At 41.4% G+C, this 18,044-nt stretch overlaps 1 protein-coding gene across 4 annotated transcripts in view; it reads left to right on the top strand.

The window, feature by feature from the left end:
- Positions 1–9,362: 9,362 nt before the first annotated feature.
- Positions 9,363–18,044, top strand: part of LOC137348090 (anion exchange protein 2-like) — a 78,631-nt gene continuing 69,949 nt past the window's right edge. For 3 of the 4 annotated variants that reach the window (XM_068013273.1, XM_068013275.1, XM_068013274.1), the window contains exon 1: positions 9,363–9,574. The gene's annotated coding sequence lies outside the window, so the exon portion shown is untranslated. The remainder of the gene's footprint in view (positions 9,575–18,044) is intronic. The other variant, XM_068013276.1, reaches the window with a different exon arrangement.

An 18,044-nucleotide genomic window follows, 5' to 3' on the forward strand; every position in this document is an offset into this window, starting at 1 on the left:
TAATTTCAATACTGAAACATTATTTATTTGGTTGAACCATACAGTTTTTTTTTGTACCAAATTATACATCTTTATCGAATATATCCTTTGCCTAGAATGTGAATTTCTGTGTCTCTAAGCTATGCTCTAAGAAGTCTATTGCTCTTAGTAGCTATTTCATGTCCTACTGCCTAAATGGGATCTGTGACAGTCATTTGCATAGATCAAGTGGTTCTGTTCTCAATGTTTCCTTTCCCATTGTCCCCCCTTTTCTATTGCCCTCTCTTGATGTACTAACCTTTGCTTGAGTATGGTTCCACAAGGAGAAGCAGGCTTCTAGTACTGTTGAATTTGCTTCCACCACCCTTTCAGGCAGTGCATTCCAGATCATCATAACTCATTGCATGATTGCCAGCTATACAGGGCATTGGTGAGACCACATCTGGAGTACTGTGTACAGTCCTGGTCTCCTTATTTAAGAAAGGGTGTAAACCTGTTGGAGGCAGTACAAAGAAGGTTTACTAGACTAATACCTGGAATGGGTGGGCTGTCTTAAGAGGAAAGATTGGGCAGACTAGGCTTGTATCCTCTGGAATTTAGAAGAGTAAGAGACGACTTGATTGAAACATATCAGATCCTGAGGGGTCTTGACAGAGTGGATGTGGAAAGGATGTTTCCTCTTGTGGGAGAATCTTGAACTAGGGATCACTGTTTAAAAATAAGGGTTTGCCCATTTAAGACAGAGATGAGGAGACATTTTTTCTCTCAGAGGGTCGTGAGTCTTTGGAATTCTCTTCCTCAAAAGGCACTGGAAGCAGAGCCTTTGAATATTTTTAAGGCAGAGGAAGATAGATTCTTGATAAGCAAGGGGGTGAAAGGTTATCGGGGTTAGGTGGAAATGTGGAGTTATCAGCTCAGCCATGAAATTGAATGGCAGAGCAGGCTCGAGGAGTCGAGTGGCCTACTTCTGCTCCTAATTCGCATGTTCGTATGTTGATTGTGGAAGGTAATAAAATTGCACCTAATCCTATTCTTAGCCAGCAGGAGATATTGACTAGCAATGCGGATCAGAACCCTGGCATTGGGACCCTGAGGCCAGGTGTATCACCTTAAGCTGCTCCAGTTAATATCAGCCAACTCAGCAAGGAACTTTGGACCTTCTGGTACCTATGGGTTAGCACTCCACCACGTGGTGGCTTTACTGACTAAGAAATTGAGAAGTTCTCTGCTTCAGTTATTGAAGTGATGATGTTGAATAGTTCCAACAAAATGCCTATTGGGAAGCTTAATTTACAGCTGGTAGTAGATTAAGAAACACCAAATTGGAAAATATTTGGGTAGCTTTTGAGGATCAGTCACCCACTCTAGCAACTGCCCAGTGTTCCTTTCCTTCCTGTTCAATGGAGGTAGGTTGAAAATCTACATAAATTTCTGACAATCTAGTGCTTCTTAACCTACTCCAATATATTAATGGTTCATCAGTTGTACCACATTGCATTCCAAAGGTGTGCTAGAAGTGTATTTGCTACACCTGAGGTGTGTCACCCTCACTGCAAATTACATCCCCAGGGTATACCCCAAGGACCAGTGACCTTTCATCAGAACTGAGGTCACTGACCTGAAATGCTAACTCAGCTTCTCTCTCCACAGATGCTGCCAGACCTGCTGAATATTTCCACCACTTTGTTTTTATTTCAGATTTCCAGCATCCACAGTATTTTGCTTTTATTATACATCACGGATATCTGGTATCAGAATGCACAATAGAATATTTTGTGTAAGGACATTAAGGATTATTATCAACACTATGCCGATGTGGACATGTGGGCCTGGATTCTCCTCCCACTGTTGGTTTGCGATTGGATGTTCCGAACATCTGCCAGGAATTATTTTGTGGATCAGAATGGTTATTGTCACAGAGTGAAACACTAATGAGACTGAGGAGCTTGGAGTGGAAGAAAAGGAGAGGGCCAAGTCTCTATTGTTAAAACTGAGGTGGGAGGACAGCACTGTTTATTCTAGTCCCACTTCTCCACAGGTCACAACATATTATTTTAAATTTTCCCACTTATTGATGCGGTCAATCATATACTCTATTTTCCCCAGACTAGAGCACACTAACCAGGTTTCTTTGATGAACAACAAAGTTATCAGTTTATTATAAAACAAGTCTAACTAGTAATGAAGTAAAACATAAACACACAGATTTTAAAGTTCCCTTTTTACTTTAGCCCCTTCACACTCACACACACACACAGCCATATACACCGGTTAACCGAAAAAAGATAAAAGGAATTTTTTATAAATTCAGAGCTCTGTTACAGACAAAAAAAAACTTGTGGGCAGAAGATAACAGCAGATGAGATATGTTCCAAAAACTGGCATGTAGTCTAACATCTGAGTACACGTATAGAGGTCACTGAGATCCTTCAGGTGGCGTTTAGAATTAATTTTAGCAGGCTGTCTTCAAAGACAGGAGATGAGATGAATTGACATAGTGGACTTCACAGGGTCTTTTATGGACTTTCGAGAAAATGAGCTGGGTTGTGGTCTTCTGTCCTTCCTTGACACTTCAGCAGCAGACTTGACTTTATCTCACTCCAGTAGGTAAAACCACACGGACACACAACCTTGTGAGTTTTTCTGACCATCCCAGGTGCTCTCTGATGCTACTGGGCTTGTCCAATCAAGGAACGCTTGTCATTTCTCTGCCCCTGTTACTAGGGTTTCTATTCTATCTTTAACTTGAGTCATGTGACAACCAGTAACATTGTTGCCAATCCAGCTCCCTCAGTGCCCTCTTGATGGCTCATTTTCTTTTTAAAAACTGATCCAACATTTATTCAACTTATCCATAAATTCCTTTAAAAATATGTTTTAACAAAACAGAATCACTCTCATAACACTATGGATGAGAAGAGACCATCATTCTCAGCTGAGGAACGGAAGAACATAAAAAGGAGCAGGAGTAGGCCATACAGCCCCTCAAGCCTGCCCTTCCATTCAATAAGATCATGGCTGATCTGATCTTGGCCTCAACTCCTGACTGTTCCCCATAACCCTTGACTCCTCTATAGTTCAAAAATCTATCTCAGCCTTGAATATATTCAATGACCCAGCCTCCACTGCTCTCTGGGGAAGATTAACAACCCTCTGAGAGAAGAACTTCCTCCTCATCTATAACTTAAAAGGGAGACCCCTTATTTAGAAACTGTGTCCCCTAGTTCTAGATTCCCCACGAGGGGATATATTCTCTCGTCATCTACCCTATCAAGCTCCCTCAGAATCTTATCTGTTTCAATAAGATCACCTCTCACTCTTCTAAACTCCAATAAGTATAGGCCCAACCTGCTCAACATAAGATAACCCCTTCATTCCAAGAATCAACTAGTGAACCTTCTCTGTACTGCCTCCAATGCATGTATATCCGTCCTTAAGTGAGGAGAATAAAACTACACATACTCTAGATGTGGTCTCACCAATCCCCTTGTCACAAACATGTGCTATACTGAATGATGATTTTCTAATCCATCGGCTGGAAACCTGAATTAAATTTTTTAAAAGGTGACTGCTATCAGCTAAAATGGCCACCAAAATTTGCATCAAAATCCCTTGCATTCCACTGCATCAAGAGGGCACAGAATTAAAACCAAGAAATGCTGGAAATACTCAGCAGGTCTGGCAGCATCTGTGGAGAGAGAAGCAGAGTTAACGTTTCAGGTCAGTGACCCTTCTTCAGAACACCTTCTTCAGGCGTAGAATTGTCTGGCCACTCTGCTCCAGAATAATGACTTGAGAAGTTTGGAGTGAATCACCTGGCCAGTCCCCATTAAACAAGACATTAAAGGTAATCTTGGGACATTAAACTGGTGGAGACAAACCACTCAAGGGTTATCACTTGAACAAGGTGATCCTGATTGACAGAATGGAATTCTTAGACATGAACTAATTAAGTTGCAAGAGGAAATACACATTGAGCCAATATGTGACAGGTCCACCATCTGTGTATTTTAAGCTGGCTTTTTTTGCAGACAAGCAACCAGACACTTTTCAGAAGACACCCAAGCGGGGTCTCTTTCTTTCACTCTCTCTCTCTCTCTCCCCAGTTCACCTGGCAAGCTTTGAACCCTGCCTGGCCGTAACCACCTAAAACTATTACTGCGGCAGTCAGAGACCCCGGAAGGAACTCATCCACATCACTGTTTCCAGAAGGACCACTGAATCTTCTGGCCACATCTACAAGCCAGAAGCCTCAGGGTCACCAAGTTCACCCAGAAGGCAACCGAGTCATCAAACTACACAGACTGTATACCCCTTTTTATTGCTCCGGATTCTAATCCGACCAGGCTATCCTTCACCACTCTGTAACCTATTTGTGTGTGTGTGTGTGTGAAAGTTGGAGCGTAATTTATTATTTTACTTAGATTGGTTTTGTACAATAAAGCTAACCTCTTTCTTTGTTCAACTCAAGAAAACCTGTCCGATTGGTTCTTTTATTATTACAGCATGTAAATAGTGAAACACTCACTGAATTGGCAAGTACATATACTTTTTAAAAAAAGAAATAAATCCTGTCGTGGTCAACACAGAGAGGGACAAGAGGGGAGCCCTTCAACCCCTCCTCACCTGATCATTACATCCTGTACAGTTGTAAGATTTCCCTACTGTTTTTCTTCATCCCCCTTGAAATAGAGGCCAACATTCCATTTGCCTTCTTAATTATTTGCTGTACCTGCATGCTAACATTTTATGCTTCATGTATGAGGACACCCAAATCCCTCTGTACTGCAGCATTCTGTAGTCTCTCCCCATTTAAATAATATTTTGCTTTTCTATTCTTTCTATTGAAGAGGATAACCTCACATTTTCCCACATTATACTCCATCTGCCAACTTTTTTGCCCACTCACTTAACCTATCTATATCCCTTTGCAGACTCTGTGTCCTCCTCACAGCTTGCTTTCCCACCTATCTTTGTATAGTCAGCAAATTTAGCTACAATACACTCAGTCCCTTCATCCAGGTCATTAATATTGATATTGAATAGTTGAGGCCCCACCACTGATTCCTCTGGCACCCCCTAATTACAGTTTGCCAAGCTGAAAATGACCCATTTATCCCAACTCTCTGTTTTCTGTTAGTTACCCAATCCTCTATCCATGCTAATATATTACCCCCAACACCATGGTCTCTTATCTTGTCCAGTAACCTCTTATGTGACACCTTACCGAATGCTTTTTGCAAATCCAAATACACTATATCTACTGGTCCCCTTTATCCATCCCACTCATTACATCCTCAAAGAATTCTAATAAATTTGTCAAACATGATTTCCCATTCATAGAACCACGTTGACTTTGCTTGATTGTGATTTTCTAAATGTCCTGCTACTGCTTCCTTAATACTGGATTCCAACATTTTCCCAATGACAGATGTTAGGCTAACTGGCCTATAGTCTCCTGCTTTCTGTCTCCCTCCTCTCTTGAATAGGTTCATAACATTTGCGCTTTTCCAATCTGTTCGGTCCTTTCCAGAATCTAGGGAATTTTGGAAGATTACAAACAACACAGCCATTATGTCTGCAACCACTTCTTTTAAGACATGCAGGCCATCAGGTCCAGGTCAGATATCAGGGACTCCATTTCCAAAAGAGCAAGGATTAGGGAGGATAGATACCATGTGAAGGTATTGGAGACAATGTCCAGACATATAATTTAGATGATGGATAATTGGGAGGAATGCACTGTCTGCATCTGCAATCTATTGCAGGAAGTATCTTATGACCTGTAGAATACACTGGAAACAGTTGTTGGTGTATTTTCTCAATAGCCTCTGGGGGATTGCACATCTGGTCACAGAAGTCTAAGTAAAACTTTCTTGGTCTTTAGATACTGATGACTGTGTGTAGGGAAGAGACATCTTGGGCTAAATTTTGCCGGAGTGGATTAGGGTTATCTGGCAATGTGCCTCATTACTTAAACTTGTTCCTGCACGACTAGATTTTAAAATTTTTTGCCCACAAATTTACTGGAAGTGTGTGCTGATAACATTACAACCCACTTGTCCATCTGTCACTTTACCCCCTCTCCCTGCATTGTGTATGTGTGTCTCATTCTCTCCTCCATTCCCCCTCCCCTCTTGGACTAGGGGACACAGATTGAAAGTTTTATGCAAAAGATGCAGGGGAAATATGAGGAAGCACTTTTTTTATGCAATGGGTGGTAATGACCTGGAACATGCTGCCCACAAGGGTGGAGGAAGCGGAGACGATCAATAACTTCAAGAGGAAGTTGGATGGTCACCTGAGAGAAATGGACTTGCAGGACTACGGGGATTGAGCCAGGGAGTGGGACTGACTGGATAGCTCCGTGAAGAGCCGGCATGGGCCTCCTTCTGTGCCTTAAGTAAACGGCTCTTTGACTGTCTTTCCCCCTCTCTGTATGTGTCTCTTTCTCCCCCTTTCTGTCTGTCTGTTTCTCTGACGCCCTCTCCACTCTCTCTGCCTCACTCTTCCCCTCTCCAACCCCTCTCTCTGTATGTCTTTCCCTCCTTTCTCTCTCCACCACCGCCCCCCCCCCCCCCCCGGCTGTGTCTCCAGTGTTCCCCACTCCCCGCTCAGTGTTCCCCATTCCCCCCTCCGTGTTTCCCACTCTCTCTATCCCTCTCGTCTCTCCGTCCCTCTCTCTCTCTCTCTCTCTCTCCGCACCCCCCCCCCCACTCTCTCACACACTTGCAGAGAGTGGAATGCTCAGCTGATGGTTGGTCAGTTCTTTTAAAAAATATCACTGTCAGTTTCACAGCTGACAGCTGCTGACATTGGGAACAGCTGTTTCCCAACGGACTCGGGGATTTTCCAGCGGACCTTTTAAAAAAAAAGTGAGAACTCGCTAGAAAATCCAATTCTGTTGGGAAACAGCTGCTCCCGATGTCAGCAGCTTTCAGCTGTGAATCTGACAACGCAATAGTTTAAAAGCCAGTCTGACAAAGGGAAATTTCTCATCTCCAGTCACAGTGAGGATAAGGAATGGTCCTGGGAACAGTTTACATCCATGGGCCGGATGGAAATGCTGCGGATGTAAATGTTTGGCGGGCCAGATTTTGGCCCGTGGGCCGTTTGTTGGACAACCCCGATCTACAAGATACACTGCAGAAACCCACCAAGGCTTCTTCAACAGCATCTCCCAAACTTGCAACCTCTACCATCTAGAAGAACGAAGGCAGCAAACACATGGGAACACCACCACCTGCAAGTTTCCCTCCAAGTCACACACCATCCTGAATTGGAAATATCTCACCATTCTTCCATTGTCACTGGGTCACAATCTAGGAACTCCCTATCTAGCAACATTGTGGGAGTGCCTACACCACATGGACTGCAGCAGTTCAAGAAAGTGGTACACCAGCACTACGTTCTCAAGGGCAGTTAGGGTTGGACAGTTAATACTGACCTTGCCAACGATGCCCACACCCACGAATGAATAAAAGGAAAGTGAGGACAACAGGGCATCTGGAATTTGGTGAACAATGCAACAAACAGTGTATCTCCCTAACCAATAAAATTTAAGCTTTGAGAGATAAACAGAGGAAAGACTGAGAAGGAGGGTGAATTAGATTGGTTGAATTCAATATCGGTCAAATCAGGTACAGATGAAAGAAAAAGAGAGAGGAAGAAAGTTTGGATTAAGACAGAAAGAAAAAAAAGTTACAGGAATAAAAAAACAAGAAAAAAACTATGTAAAATTTAAAACTTGACGTCACTAAAACCTTCTAAAACAATTTGTAATCTGAAGGAATGAGACACCACACATATAATTGTTTACTTTCTGGGCAAGAGAGGTTAGTTGGCAGTCATTAACAATTATTGTTGTCATTAAAAGGGAACTTATGCCATTCATGCTAGACCTTCTGTGGCAAGTTTAATGGATAATTAATCTGCAAATGCAGCAACTTCATGAAACTTACAGGAGGTTAAGTGCGAGATGCCGTTTTTGAAAAACTATCAGGGGATCAGCACAAATAAGCCAGCAACTTGTGGTAATTTGCAATTTACTGGCTATCTCTTGTTAAAAATTGTCGGCTGATTTGTACATTAATAGCGACAAGTGTACACACACTGTTATTTTCTCAGCAAAATCTGGCTTGTTCTATGATGCCTGATTTTAAGAGCTTCTGATTTGGCTTCTTGCATGTTCTCATCCTCCTCCTTTCCTAAAATAAAGTTATGGCCTTTGGGAAATCCATGTCTGGACTACTGACTAGTTCTGTGAGCAGAACTGAGTAAAAGCACCAGTAAAAGTCCTGACTCAATCCCAAATACTTTGAAGAATGTCATGAAGGCAAACAAACACTAACCTCCAGGATGAGGGCTCAAAATGGCCTCCACCAAGCTGTATCCACCTCAGAGATTACTGCTGATAGTGGCATTAACTATTTGGGGCAGAATGGAGGGGAATGGGTAGGACAGACAGTTAACAAATTTTTGCTGGATCTTAAAGGATACCGTAATTTTTGGGAGGAGAAGGCAGCTGCAATTTTTGGGGAGGACAGATTTGATGTGGTAATTTAAGAGTCTATTCTGCTCTTTTTATTTTTCTCAAATTCACCCCAAAATAGGTGGTAACTCACTGGACAACCTCCTTTGACATCAGAACACTCAGTACCAGGACATCGCGCATCTGGACACTTGGTATAAAACTGCTATAAGGGCTGTATTATTATCATCCCAGGTCTTTTAATGTAATAGTGCTATATCCCTCTACCCCATGCTGTTGCACTGTATCCTGACAACCCCAGCCCTCACTTGTCAAAGTGTTTTATCATGGTTACTGTATATTTTAGTCCTGTATCCTTATATTCTAATCCTTAAATGTTGTACTGTTCTATCTCAGTATTCCTAGTCATTTTATATTATAGTACTTTGTCCTGGTATTCCCAGTCTTTGTTTATTAATAATATTCTGTTCTGATATTCCCAGTCCTCGTACATTGCAGTACTGTGTGCAAACATGCTGAGGTATAAATGGAACACTTGTGGATGTCCTAGAAATCATTGCCCTGTGTTGGTCAATGCGATGAATAAGTGTTCCCTTTAACAGGAGTGCCACTGTTGTATTTTTCAGAGAAGGATGGGAATTCCCCCTACTATCATGAGTGAAGACTAAAAAGTTCACTTTTTTTAGGAAATAGCTTCAAGTGTTTACCAGCTTGCATCATGAAAGCTGAGTAAGGGTGGGGGAACAGGTGACGATGGAAAACCCTACAGCTGATATGTTTTACACAGATAATGGTGTTTCTAGGTTACTGCAAGGGCCCAAGCTCTTAATCTAGCCCAGTCAGTATGTGGGAGCACTTGGGACATGATGCAAATTTGAGATTGCGGATATCACAGTGACTCAGATATTTGGTGGAGAATGCCTGTGAGTTAGTTTTCTGCTCCCCCAGGTTACTTGCTGAAGGATGACATGCTCAACACACCAAAGGTGCTAGGCTCTAAGCAACTACAGGTTCCACAACTGACAGATCTTATTGCCACTGCACTGTAACCTTGGAAAACTGAAGGTGCTGTTGATACCTAGAGGGCTACATTCCTTCCAAAAGGTAGGCATTATTTTTGACTAGGCTGAATGGATCATTTTCAATCTTTAGGGTTTATTGAGTGGTGAACATGAAGTGTATCACAGATATACAGCTTCTTTCTGAAGACGATGTAAGGTGTCAACCCAAATTCTTGTCATTCTTTTCACCTTCATTGGGAATGCAGGACACGGCTTAAAGCTCTACAAATTCCAAGGGTCAGAACAGGTTGCAAACCAGCCCCACTACTTCTGCTGAGGGGAGGTAAATGCAGCTTTTTCTGTTGGCTTGGAATTCATCAGACACTTTCCTCTGTAGTATTGATGTTTCAGAGTCAAAATCCACCTTGTCCACAGAGTCATCCGGCCATTGACTTGGAAACATCATGAAACCAAATGGCATAGGTCTGTATACTCAATAACTCTGCAATGGATACCTCTGTGTATTGGATAATTCAGTGTGCTGGATAACTCTGTACTATACAGCTCTGCATATTTGGATAAATATGTGTGCTGGATAGTTTCGTGTACTGGTTTTCCATTTTTACTGAGTCAACTCCTCCCTCGTGGGGTTTGAGTTAGAGCTTTAAGTTGTGCAAATTGCTCAGGTCCAGGTCTGTTACTTGCTCAGGTTGGATACTTGCATCAGTCTGTTACATGCTTCGATCTGTTATTTGTTCAGGTCTATTACCTGTTTCTTCTTGAGTCACTGATTATTTTGACTTGCATGAAAACTCAGTGACACAACAATCATGAAAGATTTAATCCTTTAATGTTCTCAATAGAAACCCAACAACTGGCTAATTATTCATGAGAGCAACGTAATATATAAATTTAATAAATAATAATTAGCATTGAGCATAATGATTCTGGCTAAGTGCCCACTATATTTGTATGGGTATCTGTCACTGTAAATGGTTGAAGATACTTGCTGTGCATTCTACCTAACTCTTACTGACTGGGTATTAATGATTCTTTTCTTGGGAAACTTCTTGGAACCTCAATTCCAACCCTTTACCAGCACAATCTCTATGTCATTCAATGTTAGGTTACTTCATAGAGATCTCAATTGGAAAACTGTATGATTAACACGTATTAAATTCTTATGTGCTATGTTATGCAAATGTTAACGTTTGAAATGAATGTTAAATATATTTCGAAATGTAAAATAAAAATAGTGCCAACAGGAATGTAGTGCAAGAGTGTTGAGTGTTAGTGCGTGAAATTCAGAATTTGCACTGTTAAGTGTCCTGGTACACCCTGATAAAAATATATAAACATAAATATATAAAGGGGCGGCACAGTGGCGCAGTGGTTAGCACCGCAGCCTCACAGCTCCAGGGACCCGGGTTCGATTCCGGGTACTGCCTGTGTGGAGTTTGCAAGTTCTCCCTGTGTCTGCGTGGGTTTTCTCCGGGTGCTCCGGTTTCCTCCCACAAGCCAAAAGACTTGCAGGTTGATAGGTAAATTGACCATTATAAATTGTCACTAGTATAGGTAGGTGGTAGGGAAATATAGGGACAGGTGGGGATGTTTGGTAGGAATATGGGATTAGTGTAGGATTAGTATAAATGGGTGGTTGATGTTCGGCACAGACTCGGTGGGCCGAAGGGCCTGTTTCAGTGCTGTATCTCTAATCTAATAACACCTGCCTGGATTAAATGGCTTCTGCCAATAGCTGATCCCTTCCCTCCCAAACTTACTTATTGACCAAATAAGTGGTAACTGGATTTTAATAAATATATGAATCAATGAAAAAGACTTGCATTTATTTAATGCCTTTCACAACCTTAGAACATCTCAAAGCACTTACTGCCAATTAAGTACTTTTCTGAAGTATGGTCACTGTTGTAATTTAGGAAATGCAGCAGGCAATTTGCACACAAGGTCCCACAAACAGCATCGTGACAATGATCGGATAATCTGTTTTAGGTGTTGCTTGGAAGATAAACAGTGACCAGTACACTGGGGATACTAATTGTCCAGCAGTAAGTTAGTAAGTTATTATAGTCTGTAATGAAAACCTTTCAGAGTTTTAATCAACCATTGAATCAGCTGTGTTTATAGAAGCAGTAACTGGGACTTGGCAAAAATACAATTAGTGACTTAAAATATAACGAGAAGCTAGAGTTTAATGATAAATGAATATTAAAATAATGTTGAATTTGAAAGCATATTCATTTTGATAAATACTGCACTGACAATAAGAAATAAATAATCACTTGAATTTGATGAACTAGACTTATCGTGAAAGCTGCTGGATTGTCATAAAAACCCAACTACTTCACCAGTGTCCTTCACAAGGGACCTGCCACACCTACCCAGTCTGTCCTATACATAACTCCAGTCTCACATGAAATGTTGCCTTTTCATAAACTCGGGGTAACTAGGGATTATCAATAAGTACTGCCTTGTCAGTGTCACTCACACCTACAGGAAAAATAAATTAAACTAATTTAATATTTAGCCTTGGATACTTCAAGCACTTAGTTCACACCTTTGGCCTCATTTACAGGGGCAACATAATTTGCTAAATTGCTCAAAATCTCTGAATTCTAGAGATTGTTATTAAAAGGCGACATCTGTACATATAGTGGTTCCTCCCAAATATTTCATCACCATGCTGTATGCTTTGGAGTTGTGGGTCAGGGAGAGCCTGGAAGCACATGCTTTTTGTAAGATTCCCTCTGATGTGATATCATGAACAGGTAGGGCGGCCCACAAATGATGTCACAGAAGAACATCATTGTGCCTGTGTTTCTCCAGTAATTGCAAAGCGTAAAGCACATAATCAGAAGCACTACTACAGTATGGACACTCCCTCTATACTTGATTCATGGTGTTCCATCCTCTGTGTGACTCTTGCACTCCTGTGTATATCCTGATATTATTGCCTCTGTACCACGATGTCTGATATTTGGAATCAGACCCCCACCTCACCTCACCAATTTTATACATTTGATAGCTTTGTGTACAATCTATGCTAATAAAAGTCAATTTGACCCATCAAACCCATTTCTTCCACAAACTCTCTAAAAGTTACATGAACATAGACGCTATTCAAACTATTGAATTGCCTGCAAAAGTTTCTGGAAAATGTCGCTTTGCTCCCAAGGTAGAACAGATAAAACCCCTTCATCTTACATTATTCAACCCTCACCAGTTGCCTTCCTTAACTTGAAGCTTCCATATTCTCAGCCGTTCAGAAATCATTATGCTTCATACTCCGTTCAACCATCTTTAACTATGCTTTTCCTTTATAATGTTTCTGTCGCATTTCTAACCAGCTACTTATGGAACTTTTTTTAAAGGTGTTATTCAGTGTTAACTGCTTTTGCTGAAAATCTGTTCCATGCATCTGAGGAGGGCAGTGAAGAAAGGAATATTTGCTTAAGGCTTGGTGATATTACATTTAGATTCTTCAATTGCTTTCAACCTCCTTTCCTTGTGTATTTTCTCGGTATTTAAAAACCTGGGTCATGCCTCTTCTCAATCTCTTTTGCCTAATGAAAGCACAGTTAATTTTGGAAGCCTGTCTTCTTAACTTAGAGTTTTATGTTCCGGTATCATCCTTGCTGTTCTTCCCGAAACCCTTTTCAACTTACCGCCATCCATTAGAAGTAGACAACTGAAAAATGCATACAAAATTCCAAATGTGGTCTCATCAGTACCAGGCAGCTCTGTGTACTGGATTGTGTTCTATGTATCCCTCTATACATGATAAATCTGTAATCCAGGCAGTAAAGTTTACTGGGGGAGCAAATAAAAGTAATGTGCAATGTGCAGCTAATCCACATTGGAACAGAAACATGAAACACAGGCACATAATGAATGGATGCCCATTAATAATGATGGAAAGAGAAATTCTACATGTGACTATTCACTGGTCATTGAAATTACCCAGTCAACGTAAAGTTGTTACCAACAAAGTGAATGAAGTAGCAGAATGTGTCTTGATGACATCTGATTCTAAAACATATTGGTTTAACCCCATGTAACCTACTGCACGGAGAATTCATGGAGGAAGTGCAACAAGAATTACTCCAGCACTTGTTTAAAAAAAGAAATTTATAAAATTTAATATGTTTCCATTGGAGGAACGATAATTGACTGAGAACATAATGCAGATATTTAGCATTCTGAAAGGCATGGATAATAGAGACACAAGCAGCTTATTTACTTCAAACTGTGGGCATTTTAGGGGCAATAAAAAGTGAACAAGGCTCTTGAAGGACTAGAGATTTTGTTTTCTCACACAGTAATGGATATTTTCACTTAGATTTCTATCAAAACCAATTAATACTATGCTGATTAATTACTCCAACAAGAGCTAGAGCAATATGTAGATGAGATCTAACACATCATCAGATACTTCATGGAATGCTAAATGGTGTGCTGCTGGCATCACCTGTACAATGCAACTGGGCATCGTTGAACAATCTACATTGTAATACAAGATTGGAATCTTGGAGATTTTGCTCAAACACTTTTGAAGGCCGTGGGGAAAAGTTAGCGTATTACCTTCTTGGAAGTTTTACCTTTCTCAGGAAACTAAATAAACTGGGTAGAGTCCATGACAACTGAAATTATAAACTAGAAATTCATGCTTGTGATATTAACTTAGCATATTCCTATGATGTCCCTTCCTATACTATTTCAGCAGATCCATTAAAATGATTAAAATAAACAAGTTGATTTTACATAATGAGTTGTTGTGATCTGCAATGTACTGCCCGAAAGGGTGATTTTACACAACAAGTTGTTGTAATTTGGACTGCCTGAAAGGGAATTGGATAATTACTTGAAGAAAAATAAAGAGCAGGGGAATGGGACTCGTTGCATCTTTCTGCTGGTACAAGCACAGTGGACTGATCGGCCTCACTCTATGACGTATCATTTTATGATTTTACGATTCAGTAATATCTGATTTAATAACAACCAGAGGAATGGCATGTAGATGCATTCTGTGTTTGGCCAGTAATATTGCCAATGGTAATTATGAGGCTTATATGTGTTTTTTTGGAAGGGATCGTCTCAATGAGCCAGTGACTTTTCAGTCTCATAATTTGTGCTAGTCTGATTTGAATTCCTGTTTCCCACTTTAGTTCCCTACTTATGGGCCTTTCTCAATTAAAAAAAAGGTTTATTGAATAATAAAAACAATTTAAATTAAAAGATCATTACATGTTGAAGTGCTGTTGTATCTGGCTCAATGATAGTTGAAGGTCTTCAGAGCATTTGTCCTTCAATTCCTGGTACCACACTGCTCTCTAGTGGCTATGCTTTGCTACAAACACAAAAATACTGAACCGTTGAAGTTCTGAAAACCCTGCACTGTTACTGAAAATCTATTAACATTGGAGAAGTATGGGTAACAGTTATGACCAGTAAGATTGTCATCGCTTGCAAACCAATTTAAATGCCTGAAGGGTTGAAGAATTTGCACTTAGCAATCATCATCAACAATTTTGGTTGGGGGACTGAGTGTGGGCTCTGCAGGAATTATTAATCTTGTAATTTTAATTCATAATTAAAATGTTTAAAAACTATTTTATGCAGCTGTGTTTATTGTTGAGAGTGGCACATATCAAATAGGCTACTTTTTTGTAGCAATTCTTCCTTCTGGTCCTGAAGGCAATGGCATGTGTTGTAATACAAATCTGTTGTATTACCAGCAATCCTGGGGCTGTACAAGAGTAAACATGGGCTAGCTTAGGTGTTATGTGTCGGCAGGCTATTTGACTTGGGTTCTTCCTGGTCTATGTGGTTCAAAGCCATACCACATGGATGCAGTTATCTGCAGAGTCACCATAGATATGAATTATCAATCAAAATGAGTCACTTCTAACAAGTGGGGCTGGGACAGTCTGCTACAACTGCAAGTGTAAGTGCTGTCTAACAACATCTAGGCATTCATGTCATGAGTGGGCATTTCACCCTTCAAGTTTTCTGAGGTTGTTTGGCGCTGAATGAATCATTAAAACTGTAATGTTTTGAGTGCTAGACTGTTAATCAAGCAATATGGTTAAATTGCACTGCTCTGGCAGAAGGTTTCTGAAGAGGCGACATGATAGTGATGCTTATTCATCAATTCAAGCATTTTTCCAAATTTGGACACTCGGTATAAGGGCACACAGTATGAGGATGCTTGGACAAGGGACACACTCTTTCAGGGTATTCACCGTCAAGGCATTCTGTACCAGAACAAATGGACCTGGAATACTCCACACTTGACACTTGGTATGGAAACACGTTATAAAGACACATACTCAAGCACAGCAGAGTGGAACACTACACATAAGTGCAGAGTATCAGGATATCCATTAAATTAGGGCACTTGATATCAGGACACTGTGGACCAAGACACTCAGCATTGGGAACACATGGGGAATGTGCTACAGTCACAGTATACATCTGGATAGCATGTTAGAGCACTCAATTTGAGAGCATTTGATAATGGAATAGCACACAAAAGGAGCAATCTGCACTGCAGCACCTAGTATCTATAGACTGTGCTCCAGGGAACTGTACTGTATACTTTTATCAGGAAAATCTGAAATAAGGTACCTGATAGAAGACACACATCCTCACAACACTTGTTATCAAGATACTGGCAACCAGTATCAAGACACTTGCACCGATGCAGTCTAGATCAGGCTAATCTTTATAAGGGTAGTTGGTGATGGGATACTTGTTTTCAGGGCATTCAGCGTAAACAACCCTGCCTCAGGAAACAAATTATCAGCAATCAGTATTAGAAGAATTGAAGTAAAGACACTTACTTTCAGAATGCCTATTTTGACATTATGAAAATGCTCCAGGCAAAACACTCACTCTGTCTCAGGACACTATGTTAAAAATGGGGTGAGCATAGCTGGAATGATTCCCTTTTGATGAAGCCTAGCTTAAGTGAATATAGCTGAGGCGACAAGAGAGTGAACTCTATTTTGGCAGGCTCCCACAGAAATGAATCTACTTGATTTGGTTCTGGCTGATATAACTTTACAAGATTTGGTTCACTCTAGCTGAAGTGAGTCAAACTGGGATGACTGGAGGTAGGGTGGCTCCAGTTGAATTTATTCTTTAGGAGGCATTGCAGCAAGTCATCAAGACTTTTTTGGCAGCACGTCCCAAATCTATGACATACACCACCTAGATGGATAAGGATAGCAGATGCACAGGAACACCATCACTTCCACGTTCCCCGCCAAGTCATGCACCATCCTGAATTTGACATATATCACTGTTGCTTCATCGTCTCCAGGTCAAGATCCTGGAACTAGCTATTGAACAGCATTGTAGGATAACCTTCAGCAAACTGACTGTAGAGAAGAATGGCCACCAATATCTTCTCAAGGGCAACAACACTGGCATCTACCCTGCAATGTGGAAAATTGCCCAGGTATGTCCTGTATACAAAAAGCAGGACAAGTCCAACCCGGCCAACTATCGCCCCATCAGCCTACTCTCAATCATCAGTAAAGTGATGGGAGCTGTCATCAACAGTGCCATCAAGCAGCACTCGTTTAGCAATAACCTGCTCAGTGACGCTCAGTTTGGGTTCCGCCAGGGCCACTCAGCTCCTGAACTCATTACAGCCTTGGTTTAAACATGGACAAAAGAGCTGAACTCAAGAGGTGAGGTGAGAGTGACTGCCCTTGACATCAAGGCAGCATTTGACCGAGTATGGCATCAAGGAGCCCTAGCAAAACTGAGGTCAAGGGGAATCAGGGGGAAAACCCTCCGCTGGTTGGAGTCATACCTAGCACAAAGGAAGATGGTTGTGGTTGTTGGAGGTCAATCGCCTGAGCTCCAGGACATCACTGCAGGTGTTCCTCAAGGTAGTGTCCTGGGCCCAACCATCTTCAGCTGCTTCATCAATGACCTTCCTTCAATCATAAAGTCAGAAGTGGGGATGTTCGCTGATGATTGCACAATGTTCAGCACCATTCGTGACTCCTCAGATACTGAAGCAGTCCGTGTCGAAATGCAGTAAGACCTGGACAATATCCAGGCTTGGGCTGATAAGTGGCAAGTAACATTCGTGCCACACAAGTGCCAGGCAATGACTATCTCCAACAAGAGAGAATCTAACCATCTCCCCGTGACATTCAACAGCATTTCCATCGTTGAATCCCCCACTATCAACATTCTAGGGGCTACCATTGACCAGAAACTGAACTGGAGTAGCTATATAAATACTGTGGCTACAAGAGCAGGTCAGAGGCTAGGAATCCTGAGGCGAGTAACTCACCTCCTGACTCCCCAAAGCCTGTCCACCATCTACAAGGCACAAGTCAGGAGTGTGATGGAATAATCTCCATTTGCCTGGATGGGTGCAGCTCCAACAACACTCAAGAAGCTCGATACCATCCAGGACAAAGCAGCCCGCTTGATTGGCACCCCATCCACAAACATTCACTCCTTCTACCACCGACGCACAGTGGTAGCAGTGTGTACCATCTACAAGATGCACTGCAGCAATGCACCAAGGC

Source organism: Heterodontus francisci, chromosome 33 (assembly GCF_036365525.1).
Source record: "Heterodontus francisci isolate sHetFra1 chromosome 33, sHetFra1.hap1, whole genome shotgun sequence".
In the NCBI taxonomy this organism is placed as follows: Eukaryota; Metazoa; Chordata; class Chondrichthyes; order Heterodontiformes; family Heterodontidae; genus Heterodontus; species Heterodontus francisci.